At 38.8% G+C, this 22,304-nt stretch overlaps 1 protein-coding gene across 1 annotated transcript in view; it reads left to right on the top strand.

Moving 5' to 3' along the window:
* The first annotated feature begins 6,880 nt into the window (after window positions 1–6,880).
* Window positions 6,881–22,304, top strand: part of LOC133156077 (endothelin-converting enzyme-like 1) — a 72,439-nt gene continuing 57,015 nt past the window's right edge. Inside the window, exon 1 of the mRNA XM_061281839.1 lies at window positions 6,881–7,001. The gene's annotated coding sequence lies outside the window, so the exon portion shown is untranslated. The remainder of the gene's footprint in view (window positions 7,002–22,304) is intronic.

The raw sequence follows: 22,304 nt of genomic DNA, 5'->3' as shown, positions 1-22,304 counted from the left end.
CAAAAACAAAACCGAGATCATTCAGAAAATTGAAGACATGCCTCTCCGCACAAACAATATCACCGATCAGCAAATCAAGGACATCAATTCAGCTCCAGCTTTTTCTCAATTGCCTGTGATGGATGGATGAGTCGTGTGACGTGACCGATATCGAACAGCCAGCGCTGCTATGCAAGGTACGTGAACTCTAATGGGCCGCAAGAAGAAATGATCAAATTGATACCAGTATTTTTTCTTCAATTATTTTAATAGTAGGCATACGACTTATGTATTGACAGTCTATGTTGCATTATAAAAGGCTTTTAGATTTTTGCGGCTCCAGACAGGTTTTTTATTTTGGGCCAATATGGCTCTTTGAACATTTTGGGTTGCCGAACCCTGGCATATACTAATGAAAGTATATGCTCTCGACAAGGGTCACTAACCTTTTTGCAAGTGAGAGCTACTTCTTGGCTACTGATTAGTGAGAGTGGCTTCTAAATTGATACATACTTCTGAAATAACTAATTTGCTCAAATAACCTTTAACCCTTTTTGGGGTTAAGATCAGGGAGGGGATGTCATTAATTTTCTGTTCAAGACATTTTGTGATTAGGGGTTATTTAAATTTGACTTGATGTAATTGTATTTGTTATTGTTCACGTTATTCTTCTTTGTTTAGCAGCTATGTTGATTCTCACAATAATTAGGGAACAGAAAAATACATGCAAACGTGTTTTCATAAATCTCTGCTACTGTTCACATTTTTAAATTATTATCTGGCTCATTATCACTTCTGAACCACTCCTAGGAAATCACAAAGTTCTATCATTGTTGAGCTATTTTTAAAACAGCCTCATGAGCTACTCATTTCGTCCTCACCACGTTGGTGACCCCTGCTGCAGACTTTTCACCTCTTTGCTCTGCTGCGGGTATAATCATCATAGTTGTTATTTAGCATTGGTCATCAAGTCGGAATTCAAGGTTGCATTTCGTTAGTCACCATTTTCCACTCTTAATCATGCTGCTTTGTGAGAAAATAACCTGCCATGAGCCTGTCCTTGACTTTTTTTACCCTATGCCATTTTCGTCACTAACCTGCAATAATGACTTCTCTTATATTCAGAAACTTTGAAAGTTCGCTCAGTACTTCATAACAGATCTGTTTGTGTGAGAGTGTGTTCATATTCTATTCCATATATATCATACATCCACTAGCCACTGTAATTTGACCACTTTTACAATATAAGGGTGTGCAGTGCACGTGCTGAATCAAATATTCTGCCTTCCTAATAGTAGCAATGTTCAGTTTTAAACCACACTGTCAGAGGTATTCATTTAACACTATGATTATGCTTGTCTCTTAAAATGATGTTGAACTGTGCTGCATCATACTGAAGATGCATCCAAACTCTTCGATTTGTTGTCTTTTCCAATCATACCAGCATATAAACGTTTCCCATGAAATATCGTAAACATAATTTATTGCTGTAATGTCACAGGTTGTATATATACATTGAACAGTGGCTAGATGGAAGACATGGCAGACTCCATAGTGCATTTTTTAAAACGAAGGTATGTAACATAAAGGCAGCAGTCTTTTATCACATGTTCATCAACCTGATTTTTTTTCAAGGCCAATCGAGCATGTCAATAAACCAATTTTCTCTCTGCAGTATAATTTTTGACGTTAATTAGCATTGGTATCTATGAAAATGCATTGGGGGGGGAATCCATATATGGAATGACAAGCTGCATGTAATGTAATCCATCTGTAGAGGATCAGCAGCGTGTGCGAGGCGTCTCGCCAGGCACCACACCGAGCCTCCCGTGGTGTGTTTGAATATTTATGCTGATTGTGCTTGCTGAGCCACAGGTGGACGACTATTCCTTATTTCTTATTCTGTCTCATTTGAGGACTGCACTGTACTACGAAAATCAATCATTTCTGTGCTCAGGTAGGGTGGTAGGATCTTCATAAACATAGCGACACCCTGGATGAAGAACATTGCGTTTTGGTTTCCCCTGTTTCACCATGCGGCACAATCGCATTTGTGTCTTCTATAGGGAGATGGAGATGTGAGGAAGAAATTACATCATATAGAACTGATAGATAGTAGACGCCACCAAATCCATCACAGTCAGTCACAGGACACTGTGTGTCTACCACTTGTGCTTTAGTGACAAAATAACTGGTCTGGAATAAACTGCTGGATGTGTTTGTGTGTATGCGTGGGTATGTGTGTGCGGGTATGTATGCGTGTTGTAATTGAGATTATAGGTAAAATGTGTAGAATGTTTTGATTTTCCTTAAATCATTTTAGAAGCCCACTTTTAATTTCAAGAGCATGCAAAGAAATGTTCTATCGCATTTACCGTATTTTCCGGACTATAAGGCCCACCTAAAAACCTAAAATGTTCTCAAAAGCCGACAGTGCGCTTTATAGTCCGGTGCGTCTTATATATGGACCAAATTCCTAAATTTAAACTGGCCCAAAGCTTTATGTCATGAAATAAATCATAAGTGGCCCGCTGAAGACTATGAATCATAAATCAAAAAGACTATGGATCATTATTTTGTGATTATAAAGTAATTTGTTGCATCTGAAGTTGAAATAAAAAAGATAAAATGGAGAATGATTTGATTTGGATTAAAAATCTGACATGATGCATTAATGGTGCACCTTATAGTCCAGTGCGCCTTATATAAGGACAAAGTTTTAAAATGGGCCATTCATTGAAGCTACGCCTTGTAGTCCGGTGCGCCTTATAATCCGGAAATTACGGTAAACGTATATATATTTTTCTTATACAATTGTAGTTCTAGTCATTGCTAATTATGTTGCATGGGCCGCGCTCACCGTATAGGACACTGATCAATGACTACAGCATGGTAACAAATGCAATGCACTTACTTTGTCACTTGAGGACGTGCTAGAAGTCATTTGAGATGACATTTGGCTTGCACCTCAGCTGAAAAAAATGGTGGTAGGATAGCGAAAAGTGCTCTCTGTCATCATACGTGTGCTTCAAAATGCATGTGCTTCAAACTTGTCGCATTCTATTAGTTCATCACTAGATGGCAAAAAAAATCTACACGTTGTCACTGACATGGTGCAAGGTGCAACCCATACCCTGTAGGCTGTATTCACTCGGTCATCCTGAAACAATTCTCCTTTCTCTCTTTGTAATACAAGTCCATTAAAAAGTCTTCTGGATTTTGTGCAACCATTTGGACAACTCTTTTCCTCTCAGTTGCATTTTATGCACGTTGCGACGCATACATTTTAAGAACCGATGAATCATTGCTGCATTGATTTGGGGGACTTTGTGCAAACACCTCAACAAATGAGTCTCCATAAAGTGTAGCAGGCCTTGCCAGCTCTAAATGATCCAACATTTATTTACTACTCTCTGTAATCCCTTTGCTTCATAGCCCACCACAGTCCTCAATTGAATACAGTGGAACCTTCAAAGACAAAGACCACTAATACATTTCAAATTCTAATTTCATTTTCTCCAAATGACTTGTCCAATAATAGAGATTGTTTTGAATTTTCATTTCTAGGGGACTTTCAACATTAATTGACTTTTATGCAAACGCCCATTTCTATATGTGTCTGTCGACAAAAATATCAAAAGAAATTAACTCCACCCATGTGCACAGACTGCACATTACGCTTGAATTCTCTTGCGCTGAGCTAGAAAACAGGGCCCATAAACTGCTCGTTTACAAATAGTTGGATCAAGAAGGAAATTATACAATATTTTGTCATCTGTCCGTCTCTAACTTGTGACGTCAAAATTTGGTAACACTGTTTGGTTTGGTGACATGTCCGCCATGTCACATACACAATGCAGTATATGAAGTGCAGCTTCCACAATATTTTTTTTTTGTTTTCACAGTCTTGAATCTGCTCTCACAAGTAGAAGCTTTCTCATTTCAGCAAGACTATAATTGGGGTGTGTGACATATGTTCTTATTCTAGATCATTGTGAAAAATATGCACAATATAGCTCCTATATAAATGTCTAATTCTCAATTTCATATAATCTTTCCCAAATTTGAGGTTCGAGTATTTTAAAATATTACTGAGATTTATAGTAGATGATTATTGATGCTGGCGTCCGGTAGAGAAAGGAATTGTGCATTCAAGATGGTTTTAGAGAGAGCTATGGAGATGAACTGGTTTAAGGTAGACTGTTTTGTGTTTTGTGCTGAGTTAATTGATTACAGATTTGGTTTAGACCGTACTCACCACTAATTTTTATCTCACATATGTTTTGCACTTATTTCCAGACACTTTTTTTTTCTGGCACACCACACGCCTGACGTTTTTCAAACATATTTCATTCTGTTTGGTATTATTGTTGTCACTGCGACATGTTTGCTGTTGCTGGATAAGTTAAACTCCCCTTGCTTTAAATTATTTAATTATTATTAGGTGAGGGCTCCACAAACCTCATCTATGGCGTTGTGTTTAATGTGCCCCAGTCTGCTTCAACCATGTTTCGAGGGGAAAAAAAAGCCTCCAGGACTCATTTGGTGTTCAGCAATCAGAGCGGTGACCCAAATGAAGAACAAAAGCGGATCTCATCTCTGCTCTGCTTCAGTCCTGCTGCAAGTCATTATCATCCCACCTCTTATTTCACTGGCTGTCACCTCCTGCTGCCCCCACCCTGCCACAGATGTAATCACATATATTCCGTCATGAAGATTAAATTGCATCCACTCTCCCTTCTCCTGCAACCACTTTCTTTGCAAAGAGAAGTGTGGTCATCTCTTTGTGGCACAGAGAACAAACAGATTGCTTGTCCCCACACAGCCAAGTTGAGCGTGAGCCTTCCAACAGAATTGTTGAGCTGACGGCATAAAAATGGACGATTGTGTCTGTGAAATTAACAAAGCAAATTGTTATGAGGGTTTATTTTTCTGTGTGTTTACAGCTCTAATTAGTTCACTACGCTGTGAGTAGAATGCTCAGGTTAGCCATGCAGAGGAAATGGGGGAAGTTGTGCACCCACAATGTTAATTTTACAACCAACGCACAGCGGCACATTCAAGAACAATAGGGATCTTTGGCAACAAGTGTATTATTGAAATTGTTTTTGGCATGTGGGGTATCACATAAAACTTTTTAAGTTGTATAGATAACACATATATAGGTTCTCTTAGGGTATATATGTTTGAGCAGGTCAAAGATTTTACTCTTTTTCAAAATTGAACTTTTTTTTACTAAATCATTTTCCGCAATAGAGTGCAAATGAGGTTTCAAAATGTCTCCCGTTGCCAAAACACTTGCGCTCGTGTTTGTGACCATTGTAACACTAGGTATAATTTGCTGCACTATTAGTATATTTTACTTTGATGAGTCACTTTTACTTTTACATTACAGGTCCTTTCTCATATTCAAATAGTTAGATCTCTGGAATGCCTGTCGACCCATCAAGAATGGAATTAAACAACGCTGAATATCTGCTGACGATTCAACTTGAATAGTCATTATATCAAATAGTGTTTAATGTACTTTGATTTCAAAGCTATTTGGTGAGACCAACAATGACTACAAGAGGTAGTAAAGGTAGAGCAGCTAAATATCCATGTTTCCAGATACGTCCTCTAAGCGCAAACCAATACAATTCGCTCGTCCAACATAAACATGCTCTAAAACGGTTCAGTCCGAGCAGTATGTCAATGTTAAACGTACACCCGTTGACAGTGAGAGAGAAATTCACCAGCGTTAAAGCGCTGTAAAGTACATTTAAAGTTTTAGTATCATCATAAAAGTCCAGGCCCGCATGATGCTTCCTGTAGCTGTGATTTGATTCTCATCAGTACTCGGCCTTCCTTACAAAATGTTTTCAAAATGTGGTTATCACTCACTTTTCTTCACGTTTGCGCCTCGTTCTTGGTATTCGCAAAGTGCCATGAAGCGCTGACATAGCTGCCTACCAGGAAGTCAACTCAAGAGACTTTTGCCACTGATTTAGACAAAAATCACACTGGAAAACTTTTGGCTTTCATAATTGTCAAATAAAGCTGTGACTTTTGCTCATTTTAGGGGGGAAGGTGATGAGGAGCAAGAGAAAAAAAAAAGAACAAGTGCATCTTTGAGTGTCTATTCAGACCAGAAAAGTCCTTCAGTCCACTTCTTTGGTCCAGACCAAACAGTCAGGTCTGAATACACCCTTAGACTAATGATGCGGCAATAACGGTGAGAGCTTAATCTCATTTGTGAGCTACTATTCCACCAAGACCGCTTTGTGGTATATATTTCATGATGAGCAGGGAGCAGTGTTTTCCTAAACACATCACTGTATATCATCACGTGTCTCCCAAAGCTCAGGCCAGTTAGACCTATTAAGGCTTACTTCAGTTGTCCTCCTGACATTATTTAGCGGTTGCTCAGGTCAGGCCCATGTCTGAAACTCATGGAGCGTAACTGTACCCAAACTAATGTTTCACCTTCCTTACTACAAACTCTGATGCGCCTCAGAGTAAAACTGTTTCGATCGTATTGAGAGATACGTGCAAGACCAGAATTGACAGGGAACGCTCACACTTTAGTGTTGCGTGAAGGTGCGTAAATGTTAAATTAATGGGAGATGTAAACTGTAATTGGTCTGAAATGCACAAAAAATAACTGACAAAGTTACGGATTGACAATTACAGTTTTGAAATAAGTCGTATTTATTTATTTATTTATTTATTATACACTAGAAGTTTTGTTTGTTCTATAGCATAGCATATGCAGAGAAAGTTTATGTTCCAGAGTAGTACAAAGACGAGGACAAACCACACAGAGAGGACAAAAAAAGCAAGGATTGTAACCGTGTGATCTGGAATGAGGAGCAGAGGGAGAGGAGGAAATAAGAGACGACATCCTCATTCCGAGCAAACATCTGCTTAACTTGCCTGTGCAATGCCGCTCTGTGCCGGCTGACAGCAGTGGGTTGAGCTTTCAGTGCAAACAGATGGATTTAGACTTCCACTCAGACACTTGGCAATATCTGCTGCCCCAGGTGAGGTTTTAGAGGTTGGTATTGAATCGGGAATAACAAACCACACTCGGGATAAAGAAAGTTTAAGCGTAAATGGGATTTTCTTTTTTAATTAGGCAATCCGCTAGCACGATTCAGGACAGCACCTGCATACTTTTTGCCTGGAGGTTCTCACCTGTGTGTATTTGTTGTAGAAACTATAAAGACAATCAAAATGGGACAGGAATAGTGGAAGGAGAAAGACAGTTGAGTGAAGTTTGATTACTATCCAGATAAGTTTATCTGTGGTTTTAAGGTGATGCTGCTCAAATGTCAGTTCTATTCTCAGATATATAATCAGTGTTACTAAGAATTATTTATTAGTTTTTGTGCACTAAACAATGTCAACGTAGATGTGTAAGTTTTCCTGTAGTCAGTGATAATCAGAAAGTCTGGATGTGTGCGTGTGCGTGCGTGCATGTGTCGTGTCTGTGTGCATGTGTGTAAATACCTCGAGACGGGGTACGACAACAGGAGGGTAAAGAAAAATGAAAAAAAGCCATACAAAAAGCTCAAGCTCCCTTCTGATTGAATTTGTTGAGGCGTGGCATTGAGATAGATCACAAACACTGATTTGTGTGTGTGTACTGTGTGTGAGTGTTTCCGACCATTGCCCAAAGTGGAAAAAGATGGAATTTCCTTTCCAGATGTGCGAGACTGGTATCTAGTGTATGTGTGTTTGTGTATTGTAGTTGTAAGTGTGCGTGCGTGCTTTTGTGTGTGCGTGTGCGTGTGTGATAAACTTATTTGTGTGTGCATCAGCATTCATGGAGTCCTGTGAGTGTGATTAGATATTTACTCTGTGCTGCAGTGTGTGATTAAGTGTAGTTTGAAGCAGTGGTTTTACGCTACACTGCGTCACTGACTGCAATAACAATACTCACATGGGTGGAAAAAAAAAACACAACAGAGTGCTCAATTTCGTACCTGCTTTTTAAAACCGCCTCCCATTTAAGAAAAGTATGTTAAACTAACATATCTGATGGGTAAACAAAACAAATTGTAACACCCAAAGTGGTGTAGTTGCACTCTTTTTACTCATTCATTCATTCACTAATACCTCTTATCCTCACAAGGAGTCTATCCCGGCAATCTTTGGGTGGTAGGTGGGGGACACCCCGAACTGGTCACCAGCCAATCGCAGATTACAGATTACGCAGCAATAGACAATGAATGAATGACTACTGTTTGAATACGCACATGTACTTACACAAACACGGGCAATTCCTGTCGGTGAAAGTTTTCATTTATTGTATTGATTTACTTTTTTGCATTATAATCCAGTTTACTTTGCACATTTGCACAAGCTAATTTGCAAGACTGCAGGTTTAGGTTTAGCAATTCAAGATGCATTTCTATTTTACAATATTCACAAGACCCTTACTCGTGAATTTAAATTGGCTATATTTAAGATTTTAACCCAGGTGCTGTACCTGTTCAAGATGCCAACAGTAGTTGGGAGTACAGGGTCAGGCCAGGATTTGCCTTCCAGGGCTAATACACCATTTATTTACAATGCGTGAATGGAAGGATACAGATTAAGGCTGGGATTTTTTATTTGGAGCCAACTGCTATATTGTTTGCTTACACAACCTTGTTTTGTCAGTGGATGGGTTTGCAAACAATACTCATGTCATACTTAACAGGAATGTACGTAATAGTTAAATCAGGTTTCACTTTTGGTTAAGAAGAAGAACTGATGAATGAAATTGAAATAATGGCCTGTGCAATAGGTTTCACTGGACTGTTCGTTTGTACCTTCATTTATAATGAAGGGTCATGATCAGTTATTTATAGGGTTGAAAGGAATGAGGTTGAAAAAGTCATAATTGTGTATTTTCACTCACCAATTTATAAAGGAAATGTAGAGTGCGTAAACAACATAATTTAATTGACATCGACGACAACAAAATTCAAATGAGGTCAGGATTACTGATGTTAGAGCCAGTGGTGTGATGATTCATATAATTTTGCTTCCATCAAGTCGGATTAGAAAAATAAATCATTTGAGGTGTATTGCTCACTCTTCTCACTAGCACAACATAAACTCCTCCGACTGTTGACTTCTTACACCATCTACAGCCACCTGAGGAAGGACATCAAAATGAAAAACAAGCCCTTGGAACATTCGCATTTTAATCTCAATTGATTTACAGGTGGAACAATCAATAGGTCTGCATATATTAGGGGGAAAAAAAATCTAACATTGATTGCATTAAATCAATTAATCAGACTTAAAATTCACACAAACATTGCTGCCACTCTGATCGACTGTTTGAAAGTTGGTTTAATTAATTAATTCAATTTTCATTTATCCACTGCAATCCATCTCGTTGGATCTGTATTTCTGGTCTTCAGCCAGCGTTGGTCAGATGACTAATCTGGAAATCTAATATTATTTCCACAGCCTGATTAATTTTATTTTATAATTAAATAACAATTATTATTTTTGTGTATTTATTATTATTGTTATTCAGTTATTTCTTGCTCAACACTTTTTCTTATTGCTCTGCCTCTTATTTATTACTCTCCTCTTTGTTACTCTTATAGAACTAATTACAGTAACCTTGATGGCGAAGTGGTGTCAATATCATCTTATCTAGTGACACAAATACACAACAGGCTTTTGTTAAGACATTCATGACCCCATGAATGTGTGCACAAGTTTCTGAAAAGGTGTACCTTGCCGTATTATAGAAGTAGAGAATAACACCAGGGTTTAAAAAAACACCACTTTCAAACCTGTTCTTAAAGGCTTTACGCTTCATTTAAAAGCGATCTCTTGTAATCGGCCCATCAGAGTGACCCATCGTGCTGCCTCACCTTTGCTATGAAAGCTGATCCACCTTTCCTGTTTTGACAGGTTGAACTAACACTCTCCTGTCATTAGATCATTCAAAGACACTTGAACTTTTTACTCTTATCAACTCTTGTGCTTTTCTCTCTTTGTGAGTGGTTACCTCTGATGGCCATCTTAAATGCTTCCCACGTGTGTGTGTGCTTGTGTGTGTGCTTGTGTGTGTGCTTGTGTGTGTGCTTGTGCGTGTGCATGTGTGTGTGTGTGTGTGTGTTTAACGAGACATCTGATGATAGATTTATAGACCTCTCATACACTGGAGCAATCAAGGAATCACCCCCAACTCATATCCTCTCCTCTAATGAAAAGACAAAAGTCCCAGAGAACATAGAAAGCTAGCAGGGAGTGAACGGAGGACAATGAATGAATTGGTCCTGATTGATGAGGCAGGGAAAAAATGAGTAGAAGAAAGGAGAAAAGCAAGGATGGATTAGGGAGTCCAGAAGCAATAGGTGGGGACATGTTGTTCTACAATAAAGTGGAAAGAGAAACAGAGGAGGGAAAAACATCTTTGATGAAAAGAGCAACTGTGATTTGTATGACTAACAATTGTGCTCCAATTTTAATGATTATTTTTTGGATGAACTGAATCGCCCGTTGCACAGTCTTTTTATGAGACAAAAAGAGGAAAGACAGAGGGATAACATCATGAGTAAGATAAGTGGTTCAGATAATGGATGGATCGTTATCGTAGGTGAAGTTCATAGTTTGGTGGGGTAGTGTGCAGGTTGGTTGGTCTGCATAGGCACACATTTGTGCTTAAATCTGGTGAATGCATGTGTGATGCACAAGTCGTCAATATATTGAATCATCAGACGACGTGAAAGGCACGGATAAGGAAGGATCAGCTTTTGAAAAAGCGTCAAACACATTTTTTTGCTGCTTTCTTGCTAGCTCATAATTGCCTTACTTTGCTTTTGATTTTTTTCTTAGATGGGAGCTGCAGTTGGAACTCAGTGTGCGGTCATGAATTTTAGAAGTCCACAAAGTGGTTTCCAACCCAATTTCTATTCTTTTTATCAGCCTTAATGCTACTTTGCTGTGCTATGATTATTTCTTATTTATTTTAAAAGCTTATCCTTTATTTTCTCTCCAAGTCTTGTGTGTTGAAGTCTGTTATGTAATGCTTCAGTCAGAATGAGACATCTTTTTCATCACCAATAGTCTCTAACTTGTGTGTCAGCTGAATTCTGTTAATCAACATTTGATCTCAAATCAAAATATTCTACATCGAAGGAAAAAATAATGTAAATGGCTGCCACAATTCCAATCCTTTTTTCAACTGAGGTAATTATGTGATCCAAATGACTGCGGATCATTTGCATAAATGAAATAAACAACTTCCATTCTTCACGCGTTTATGTCCATTTTAGGCTAGCAGGTCTTAGTCATAACATTCCCTTTTGCTTACCACGTCAGACATACTTTTTGGAAATTCTGAGTTCGAATCTTCGCTCTGGCTGTCCTCCACACCGGAACATGTACATGTGGTTGAGTGAGGTTTCTCCAACTTTCTTCTGCATTCCAAAAAAACACCTGTAAATGTGACTCTACACAGGCGGTTTGTCTTGAGGAGCACTGACAGTGACCCTGCCTCTAACCTAAATACGCTGGAATTGACTTAAAATCACCTGCTATTAATAACAAATACACCATCATTGAAGCTGACTGTGCTGACATCACACAAACATTCCATAACGTTGAAAGCGATGAAAAGTTCATCAAAATAATCACCATAAAATCCATTTTATCCTTGTGGTTACAATTTATCAATCCCTTTTTCCGGTTATGTCTGTTTTGGCTGTGAGTGAGGATACAAAAAGGCCATGTGCTTTTCCAGATAAGCGCAAGTTCTCTCAGGAATAACACATCCCAAATCACTCATGTGTCTTTCACACAAAGTCTCTATTTTGCCCTCACACACATACACACACACACACACACACACACACACACACACACACACACACACACACACACACACACACACACACACACACACACACACACACACACACACACACACAGAGTTGGGTCAACGGGCACAACTTGTGTACTAAAGAGCTCTGCACTCGGTCGCCAAATAAATGTGCTCCAACAACAGTCATGGCAGAGATAAACTGCGCACCTCCACAAGAGAGACATAGCCATATAAAAATAGATCGACTGTTTTTCCGGGAGCTTGTGTTCGCTAAAGTCGGTCATGGGAACATTGGGAGAAAAACGGTAGCTGATTAAAGAGCAAAACAAAAAAAGTAGGGAAAAATTCCTTTTGCAAATTCATTAATTCTGTTTATTCATCAAGCTTTGCCAGCAATTTATAACAAATAATTAATCTATGTAACCAGCTTGCCATTCAGGGCACGTCATGTCTTTGTTTATCAGCTTTGTTTAAATCTAACTAGTCCAATTTCCCACTGAAAAGGTAAATTTGACAGTAGATTGAGACAAGATCATTATTTCAGTATTTATCCTTTTTTTTTTTGTTTGCAGTGAATATTTGCTAAAATAATGTGGATCAGTAAAGGTTTGGAAACACATTTGAAGGTATTCAATTCCTAATTTCATACCATGTTTCCACATTTTATTATAGTCTACAACAACTAAGAAATGTACACAAAATATTCACAGACTTTGGGATGAATTACAGCTGCTAGCTTGGCACAGGAATATTTAGTCAGTTTTACCCATTCCTTTTGGTAGCACCTCTCAAGCTCCATCAGGTTGCTCGGGGAACATCGGAGTGCAGACATTTTCAAATCTCTGCAGAAATTCTATTGGATTCAAGCCTGCACACTGGCTGAGTCACTCAAGGATGTGCACAGATTTATCCTGAAGCCACTCCTTTGACATCTTGGCTGTGTACTTAAGTTGTCCCACTGAAAGTTGAATGGTTTCCCCAGTCCAAGGTCCTGAGCTGTCTTGAGCATGTTGCTCCACTGTGTAGGATGGTGTTGACCAAGTGACGTCACGTGCTTGTTTTTCTCCAAACATGACATTCGTCACTCATGCCAGAGTTCAATCTTATCAGGCAAGAGAACATTGTTTGCTATCCATGCCTGAGAGCCCAACGGGTACCTTTGGGCAAAGTCCTGGGGTGTTTCCATGTGCCTTGATTTAAGGAGTGGCTTTCCAGGAGAAACAAGCGAGACATGCACAGGCAAAGGACAAGTTCATTAGGCAAGGAAAGGTAGTTTTATTTATTTAGCACATTTCATACACAAGGCATTCAATGTGCTTCGCACAAAGAAGGAAAAAACACCTACACGGATTTAGAAAAACAACTGTTAATGGCATTTAGAAGCACTGAAAGTACTGAAAGAGCATACATTGATTTTTAAACACAATACCAGAAATCATATAACGGTAAAGAAACAAGAGTAGTGTTGTGTTCCAAAAAGCAAGCTGGTGTTTGGGTAATTCATATTCATTTGTGAAGTTCACCAGCCATCAGGCAGCATGCCTGCTTTATCTATATAGTACTCCTTGAGTGGTGGGACCAAGACACCGTATATCTTGATGCATATCAACATTTTAACATAACAGGTGCACGTAAATGTCCTTCCTAAAATTTAAATTTGCTAAAGAAAATAATGTGTGTTTATTCTCTAATTAATATTTGCATAGGGAGTTTTCCCCCAGAATATTGTCATTTGCACATATTCAACCCAGCCTAAATGACCTTACTTACGGCATGCTTGCTACTGAGGCAACATGTCCGTGTCAGCTGTCAGGTGTGAGCTAAGAGGTGTTCGAGTACCTTTAACAATAAAATCTTTATTTTATTTTATTTATTCCATAGGGTCAACATGTTCAAGTGAGCATTGGAAAATTGACAACAATTCTACTCATTCTCAACGTATTAAGAGATGCTTCAGGACCGAACCATGGCACTGTTTGATTTCACATGAATTTGTTTGCAGGGTAATAATAATATTTATTACCAATAATTTATTTGTATATATTGATAAATTATAATAATTCTGTTTATAATAAGTCATTGGGAGCACCAATGCATTTCATGTGCCCCCCAAAGATTGAGGTCTGGGTACTGGTCTGATTACAGTACAATGCCTCTAAATTTTTTTCACTCATGTGCTGGTCATAGGTCGTTGCCTTTCAAAACATAACTCGGCTTATACACGCCTATTTTGATTAGTAATTGCTCAGCAGGATATGTACAGCAGGACCCTGCATTCACAATTCACATAGCCACTGCCACCATCATCTACCCACATTACAGCTCACTAAAACAGCATAGTATATACTATAAAACAAAATGTCAATTCTTCATATTATCATTCATTATGTGCTTTAATCTACAAAACAATTCTAACAACTTTGCACTTTAATTCTAACCAAGTTTTGTTGCACATTTTCTACATTGCCTGCTCTTGGGTATATTATTTATTTTGTTCACGTAGAAGAAATCCACTTCCATTAGCACGGTAGGATTACACTTCAGCCTAGTGCCTTTGCCACCAAATACAGGCTGGCCCTATTAATTTGTGGTTGTAAGAAGAGGTTGATTGCAAATCAGTATAGGAATGGCTTTGGGTCGTGCACATCAGACCTTTTCAGTCATCCAATGACACAAATAGCCACTGTACGCTCATGAGAATGCAGCCCACGTTGAAAGTCACAACTAAACACATGTACAATTAATAGCTTAGTCTGATTTGTGTGTGTGTGTGTGCATGGCGATAGTGTACAGGTATAGAGGTGGCTGTTTTCAGTCCTGGTATGGCACTTTCATGGCTGCAATTTATTGACTTCAGTGAATAATAATAAATTTATTGCTCAGGAACTGCTGCAATTCGTCTAATTTATCAAGTGAAAGTAGAGAGAGGTCCAATCTGTCAGAAAAATGGAAGGAGGGTGTGTCTGGCAGAAAAAAATGACAATGGGTTAGCGAGAAGCAGTGGGAGAAGTGAAATTTTCCTGCACTTCAGAGTCCCTTGTCAGCACTATTGGATCTGTCTGTAATATAAAAAAATAAAATAAAAAGGTATATGCTATATTTACACAGTTAAGGTAGGCTATAGAATCTGTTTGTAGAGTTGTTAAAGACATAAACATCTTAAATTGTTGGATGCAGTTTTCATAGATTTCCATTTGCATAAAATCACATTCTGTAACTGACAGCAAACAGTAAGTTCCACTTTACTGACTAGAACACAAGGTCATTGCTACACTTTGACCTTTTTCCTTTTTGTCATGGCCTGTGTATCAAAGGGAAAAATCCTGCAACCCGACAGTATATGTATATATTGCAATTGTTTGCATGTTTATATTCTCAATAGATCCCATTAGCAGTAGTATTTTCTCTTTTAGGTGAAGTCTAATAGATTGAAGTGTGTCGGAAGCATAATGCTGTTTAGACTGTGACTCCCGCACCTTCCTAAAAGAATTGAATACGTTCTGCCGGCCAGCATGAATAAAAGTGATTCGTTTTGGCTGTCTATGTGCCAGTGTTAGAAGAAGAAGAGGGAGGGAGATGAGGGAATACAAGATGAGAAGAACATGCACAGGGGAAGTATTTAAAACATGGTTGAGTGATATTTTCTTAGCTTTGAAAATCAGTCTGATTGATTCTCTGGTGGATGTTACTGGGAATATCTCATGCTTTATGAGGACAAATACACAGCTTTATGTCCAAACAATGTTGACACGTGACCAATGAGCAGAAGTAACAACGTGGAGTCAAATATGTACCAAAAAAACATTCGCACTCAGTTCAATCCACACCACTTCGCCTTATTGCGTAACAGCATCACAATGAATCATGATAAAGTGACAATCTAGGAATTATAAGTAGCAAGATAAAAGTACCTAGCATCCATTTTACTAAAATCTCTGCTCTCCTCCAAATAGCTACTCAGAAGGGCCCAACCATTGTGGACAACTGGTAGTTATTTATTCTTTATTCTCAGTCATAACATCTTTGTTTCATCTGCAATGCAACAACTAGTATGGCATTGGCAAAGAAAGATATTCTGCAGCAGCATTTTAAAATGGTACACACAGCTATGATAGGGATCCTCTTGCACTTTTACATGCTACTCAAGATTTGCCTTTCAGTGTCACGCCCGCGAATGGTTAGGCAATCCTGCTGTAACAGTTTGGAGAAGCAGGACAGTTTGCTTGTAAACAACGTAAAAACACATTTAGATTGTAACACGTCTGATGCTGCATCTGAATACTGATTAATAATGAAAACATACTCATGCACAGTTAGCCGTGATGAAATAATATACCGTGCAAAACAGAGTGATTTGTGCTCCTGTAAGCAAAGTGGCCAGTTAAGGTTAGGCACTAGTTAATAACAATAGGCTGCTAGTTCTGAAAATCCTTTGTACGGATACTTGAAGGTCCTCATAACACATCGCACACATCCAAATCCTGCAAAAACCACCGCAAGTTTATCCCTTTTCGTGCTCTGTGGGTTTAAGGTGGTTAAGATTTGACATTGAGGATTATAGCTTTCTTTCGTAACAGATATTGAAGTAAATGAGAAGACTATCCCATGCAAGTTGTGGCCTTACACAGTTTTATCAAAGTCATTTGTTCTCATCAGTGCTATGATGCTGTTTGAGAAATGAGTTTCAAAATGTGTGATGTCACACTTGAAACACTCATTCATTTGGCCACAGAGTCATAGATGTCAAAAAGATGAGATGACTAAATCAACAAAGTGGCCTCATTCATGAACATAATATGACTCAGCTCCATTTAAACAACACAATGGATCGCACCCAAAGAACAGTTGGGTGAGTTTTGCATCAGTTATAAATCTTCTCAAGTGACACTGTTATAGCATGACGCTTGGGCCATTTAAGCTGATTCAAAGGAAACAAATAATCAATTTTATAACTCATTCCTATTTGGCTTTGATGTAATGCTGGTTATCTCATGCTTAAACATCTTGTGGGTTACAAAGTGCACTCTTAACTGGAATAAAATGAGAGAGGGCATGGGTGCTGAAGAAAGGCATGTGCAAAAATCTAAAAAGGAAACAATGGATCCACTTTCTTTTAGCTGCACCCTCTAGTCCTCCTTAATCTATCTAACTGCACGCTTTGCTCATCTCAGGGGAGTAGATCTTTCACTGACTCTGTAGCATCCAGTGCTTGACCAGCACAGCAGCAGCACCAGCCCCAAAATCTATTCCTACAGCAGCCATGTGGTGGGTGGAAACCTGAACCTCTGGTACCAATGTTATGGAGTAAATTGGAAATGTCTCTAGTGTCTGTCTCAAGAGAGAAATAGGTATGCACTGTCTGTTGATTACTTCTTGGCTTCTCTGTTTCTTCCAGGAAATGTGTGGTGAATGTTTTGGATCAGACTCCCCCAAATACATAATTTCAAGTGTGCATGTGTTTGCTTGTGTTATACAGTTGTCAGATCAACTTTGGTGTGCTCTATCCATAGATGGATTTGGAAAATAAAAATACGTTTTTGTACTCAGTTTGTGCTGTGAAAATATTTGACAGGTGTAATGTGAATCTCAGACATTTTAATATTGCGGGGAAAAAAGCTGAGTTGCTCAAATCTAATGTCTAATTCAAGCCAGTAACAAAATGTAAAACATCTGGAAATACCATTCAAATATCCCAGACTACACATACAGACCATGTGTTAAAGGTATTAAAATGCATGATACATAAAACCGTGCAAAACCTTATTGTCAGGCAGTCAGAGCAGAAAGATTTGGTGGTAAACCTCCCAACAAAATAACTGACAGGATTTTTTGAAGCGGTGACGCTGTGCGGTGCGCAAAAACATATTGTATGAGATTTGTTGTTGTTTTATAACTTTATTTTTGGGGGTTAGGGTGATGGGAAATGTCCCAGGCAAAAGCCATACACAGGCAGAAATGACCAGGGAAGATGTTATGAATGCGAAATATACCAATAGATGTGAAAAAGAGTATCACTGTGTTGGGAAAAGGATGGGCAGCCACAAATGGAATTTTCATCTGAGGGCAAGGTGATAGAGACAGCACTAAAGGATGGTACGGCCAGAGAGTAAATTAGTTATAATAGAATGGAGGAAGAATGGTGAAGGGAAGATATATTTTTCATGTGCATTGGGGGAGGTTATATGAAGTATACAGATGGAGAAATGGAGGAACAAAAAACATCACAACAACCTGAGGGGGAACACCCTGAAGTCCCACTCTATGAAAAGGAATAGATATAGCACAGAGACACACTTGCAAAAAGAATTGACATACACAAACACACGAATTCACAGAGTGTGGCACTTCCCCTGGAGGTAGCTCAGTCACTGAGGGGTCAGCCATTTATCCTGTCCCATTACTGCAGACACTGCTGTGAAATTGTCCAATAAATCAGTGTCTTTGAGCAGCAGAGATCCCCCTGCTGACCAGCCAACCTGTTGTATAAAACTCCAATTTAGGCTCACACATGCCATCTAATTTAGCGATGTCAAGAGCTAGTAAACAACTTGTTCACATTATGCTGGCTGATTATTTGGATTATTGTGAGACAGGCAGTGATAGCAGAGAGATTTACTTGAACTAAAAAGGACATATGGGAATAAATTCCATGTATGGCATGGTCTAATTATCATTCTTTCCAGTCTGTGCATGGGAAGGTAAAACACTGCATTAAAATGAAAAGATAAGAAAAGGTGCACTGAATTTTCTTGTAAGAACCTTAGCGTTTCAAAAGCAGCACTTGATGGTGTGGTGAACTTGTGGGAATACGTACTTGGTGTGCGTCCACTACCTTATAAATGGTCTGTACAATAAAGCCAGGCCAGTTTTTGTATAAAACCTTTCTTAAAGCAAATCCATAGTACGTCAAGAGGTGCGAAAAAACAAAACAAGGAGTGACAATTGAGGAAAAAAGTCTGAAAATGTTATTGTCGACAAAAAAAAATTTGATTTCACAAAACATAAATCAGAATTGGCTGAAAGTCTTTGAAATGGCAGAACAAGGCAATGACTTGCTTGAGTCCTGCGAAATGCCAAAGGTTACAAAATATGTATGATAAAGTCATCGCAGATTTCTCAAGTGGACACTTGGAGCCCGCCTTCGTATGCATCCAAGATGCCAGAATAGGAAATATTGTGTTTCTATTCTATTTCTATTTCATTTCTTCTGTTTCTGTTTATGTATTTCTGTTACCCGAGTATTACTTGATGAATTCCGTGACGACAAATCTGATTAATTATTCCAACACTTGATGAATAACCAGCACTTGATCAGTTTTCTGTTGGCATTATAGAAAAGCTAATGATATAAACAGAGAGACTTTGTTGTGTATTATTTTTTTGCACTGTGCCTGGGTTAGGCGAATATTTATGATGTCCTTGATTTTCTATCATGTTGTTGTGTGTTTCACACACTGTATTTTGTCATCCAATTTTGGCATTTGTACTGCCTCACTTGGGTTGGGCTCAACATGCTTTAGGCGTTCTTTTAGGACATGATTGACAAATAGTCAACAACCACCTACACTCTGAATTCCCTATGCTAAGTAGGCATACCAATGGCATGTCTATTGAGCAGAGATTTATCTGCCTGTCCCTTTCAAACAGGATCCATCAAAGAAAATGATTACCCAGAATTTGTGCTTGTCCACATACGAGACTGAAGGCTTTCAGACAGGAAATCACAGGTGTTAAACTTCACACTCTGGTCGCGACATGTGTTGTTCCTCAGATACTCCGTCACAAACCGGCAAATTCAACTTCAACACATTCATCTCGAATCAGTCCATTTTTTTTTTTTACCAGACAAGGACCTGCAAATAAGCCATAAAACTTTTGGATTCAATAGCCAGGTAGTGGCTAATGGGGTAATACACAGAGGAGGAGATGATTAATACCAATTTAAATATAGTAACTACTGAAGTACCACCATTTTAGGGTTTCTCCCAAAAAGATATTCCCAATATTTGTGATTTTTGTATAAGAGACCACACAATTTAGCGATGACTATTTGGAATCTTAGTAAATCAGGCCCATAATGTCGGCATAATACAAAGAGGTTCAACATCCCGAGGAGTTTTTGGAACACCAGTCATGAATCGCAACTTTTATAAATGTACACTCTGCAAACACACCAATGACGATCACCGTATTGTCCACGCATGAAGGTTTAACTATGGCAGAGTGCTTGCTATCACGGTCTGATATTTCTCATTCATAAATTAGCCACATTAAAGTCAGTGAGTAAAAGTGAAAACAAAACAATTTAAATTAGCCAACCTTTAACTGGAGCCACTTTGATTGCCATGCATAGCCATGCTTGCAGCAGAGGGATTTTATGCTTCAGTGGCTGCTATTCCTCGTATCAAGGAGATGAATGGTTGTGTTCATGAGGCTTGACTGAGGTCACACAGTCCAAGTGCCAGTGCGCAAAAGAAATACGATCTTCTCATCCATTTCCCATCTCTCTTATGTTCTTCTCATTCACCTGTTAACCTCCCTTTGAAATCCAACTGTGTCTTTGTGCATCACTGACCACACATGATTCGCAGAAAATGCAATACTCTGATAGAGCCCCACACATATTTCATCCGTCCATCTATTTTCAAAACCGCTTATCCTGTTCAGGGTCACGGAGGGTGCTAGAGCATCGGGCAAAAGGCAGACTCAACCCTCAACTGGTTGCCAGCCACTCGCAGGGCACACAGACGAACACCATCCACGCTAGCACTCTCACCTAGGGGCAATTTGGTGTGCTAAATCGGCCTACCAGGCATGTTTTTAGGATGTGGGAGGAAACCGGAGTGCCCGGAGAAAACCCACGCGGGCACGGGGAGAACATGCAAACTCCACACCGCACCCTCCTAACTGTGAGGCAGACGTGCTAATGAGTGCGTCACCGTGCCGCCTAATGTTTAATTCATATAGTAAACGCATTCATCCTTATTTGTTTAATACTGAAAAGTATTTAACATCCAACTTTTATTTATTTCATTTATTTATAATCTATTTATTTATTTATTCCTTAAATTCCTTTATTCCGTTGCTTTTTAAGTTAGTAAATGGGAGCTCTTTGATTTATTTGTGCAAATGTTCTCAAAACAAGACTGCATATATGCTTTAATTAAACAATGGCAAATCTTGATTTTCTTCAAAGGTATGTACGCTTATGGTGTTAAATGTCAGACTGGCTTTAGTTAAATAAATGTAAAAGTTTTGTTTCATTGAACCAACTTTTATAACCTTGAAGAAGGATCTTGGTTGTCAGGTGTTTCTCTTGATCCTGTTGTCATTTGTCATTAGCTTCACATTAATACAGGAAGATTTGTGGACTGACCCCTCATCAAATCATTTACTTCAGTGAATCAATTTAGCCTGACACACAGTTTATTAATAGAGTGGAATGGCTGGCTAAATAGCTCAATCAGAAGAAGAGCAAAGAGAGACAGTACAACAGTGGGAGATTAATTTATAGTCTGTGTAGCTCCCACCACATCTAATGTCGAATTATAAACTGAAGACTAACGATTAAAATTAGTTTTGAGTACCTTTTACTTCATAAATAGTGAAAACAATCCATTACATTTTAGTACAGAAAATTCATTTACTAACTAAACAAGGCTTTTTGTTTCCTCTAGAAATCTAAATTCCAAGCTACCCATACTCAATATCACTGTGAGGGGAGCCCAACTTCCTTTCTCCAGTAATGTCCGTCTTCAGTTGTGCGGCACTATTTGCCTGACGAGTGTATAAACGTATTAGACATCTCAAAAATCTCGAAAAATCCATAGACCGGACAGGACTACAAGCCGCAGGGTTCAAAGGTTGTGCAAAATGTAGCGCCTTACCGTCTGGGAAAGATGGTGTGTGTGTGTGTGTGTGTGTGTATAAAGTGGAACAACAAGTGGGACAACAATGACTAGATTTCAAAAGGTCACAAACATTGTTGTTGTCATTGTGTAGAAAGCAAGACAGTTACAATGCACACAAGATGCTATGTCACCTGACCATAATGGCGCTGCAAAGGAAAAAAATACAATTGAAAGAAAGAAATTGGCAAAACCAGCTCAAATTAAAAAATATATATAAAGAGAGAAAATAGCAGAAAAACGAAGCAAAGTGAAGCATGTGTAAATCGATAATACAGAGTAATCTGAAAGCATTTTAGCCAGGTTGATTATTGACCCAATTATCATCTTGTTGTGCCTCTCTTCCCTCCCTCAGTCTGCCGCATATCAGCCTTGACACAAACAAACAGGAGAGTGGCTTTCTGGCAGTGGCGGCTGACAAAGCCTGTGTTTAACAGACTGCTTGCCATTTTGCTTCGGCGTGGCCTGTTAATTCTCTGACTGATGGTGTCGTTTTTTACCATCCCGTTATCTGTCATTCATCCCTACGGTTTCAATTTTCTCTTACATTCCCATCTTTTTTTCCTTCACCCCATCCCCATGTGTGCCGTCTTTCAAAA

Source organism: Syngnathus typhle, linkage group LG6 (assembly GCF_033458585.1).
Source record: "Syngnathus typhle isolate RoL2023-S1 ecotype Sweden linkage group LG6, RoL_Styp_1.0, whole genome shotgun sequence".
Taxonomy (NCBI): domain Eukaryota; kingdom Metazoa; phylum Chordata; class Actinopteri; order Syngnathiformes; family Syngnathidae; genus Syngnathus; species Syngnathus typhle.
Note: the sequence above shows the minus strand (reverse complement) of the source record. Positions and strands in the feature narration are given on the sequence as shown.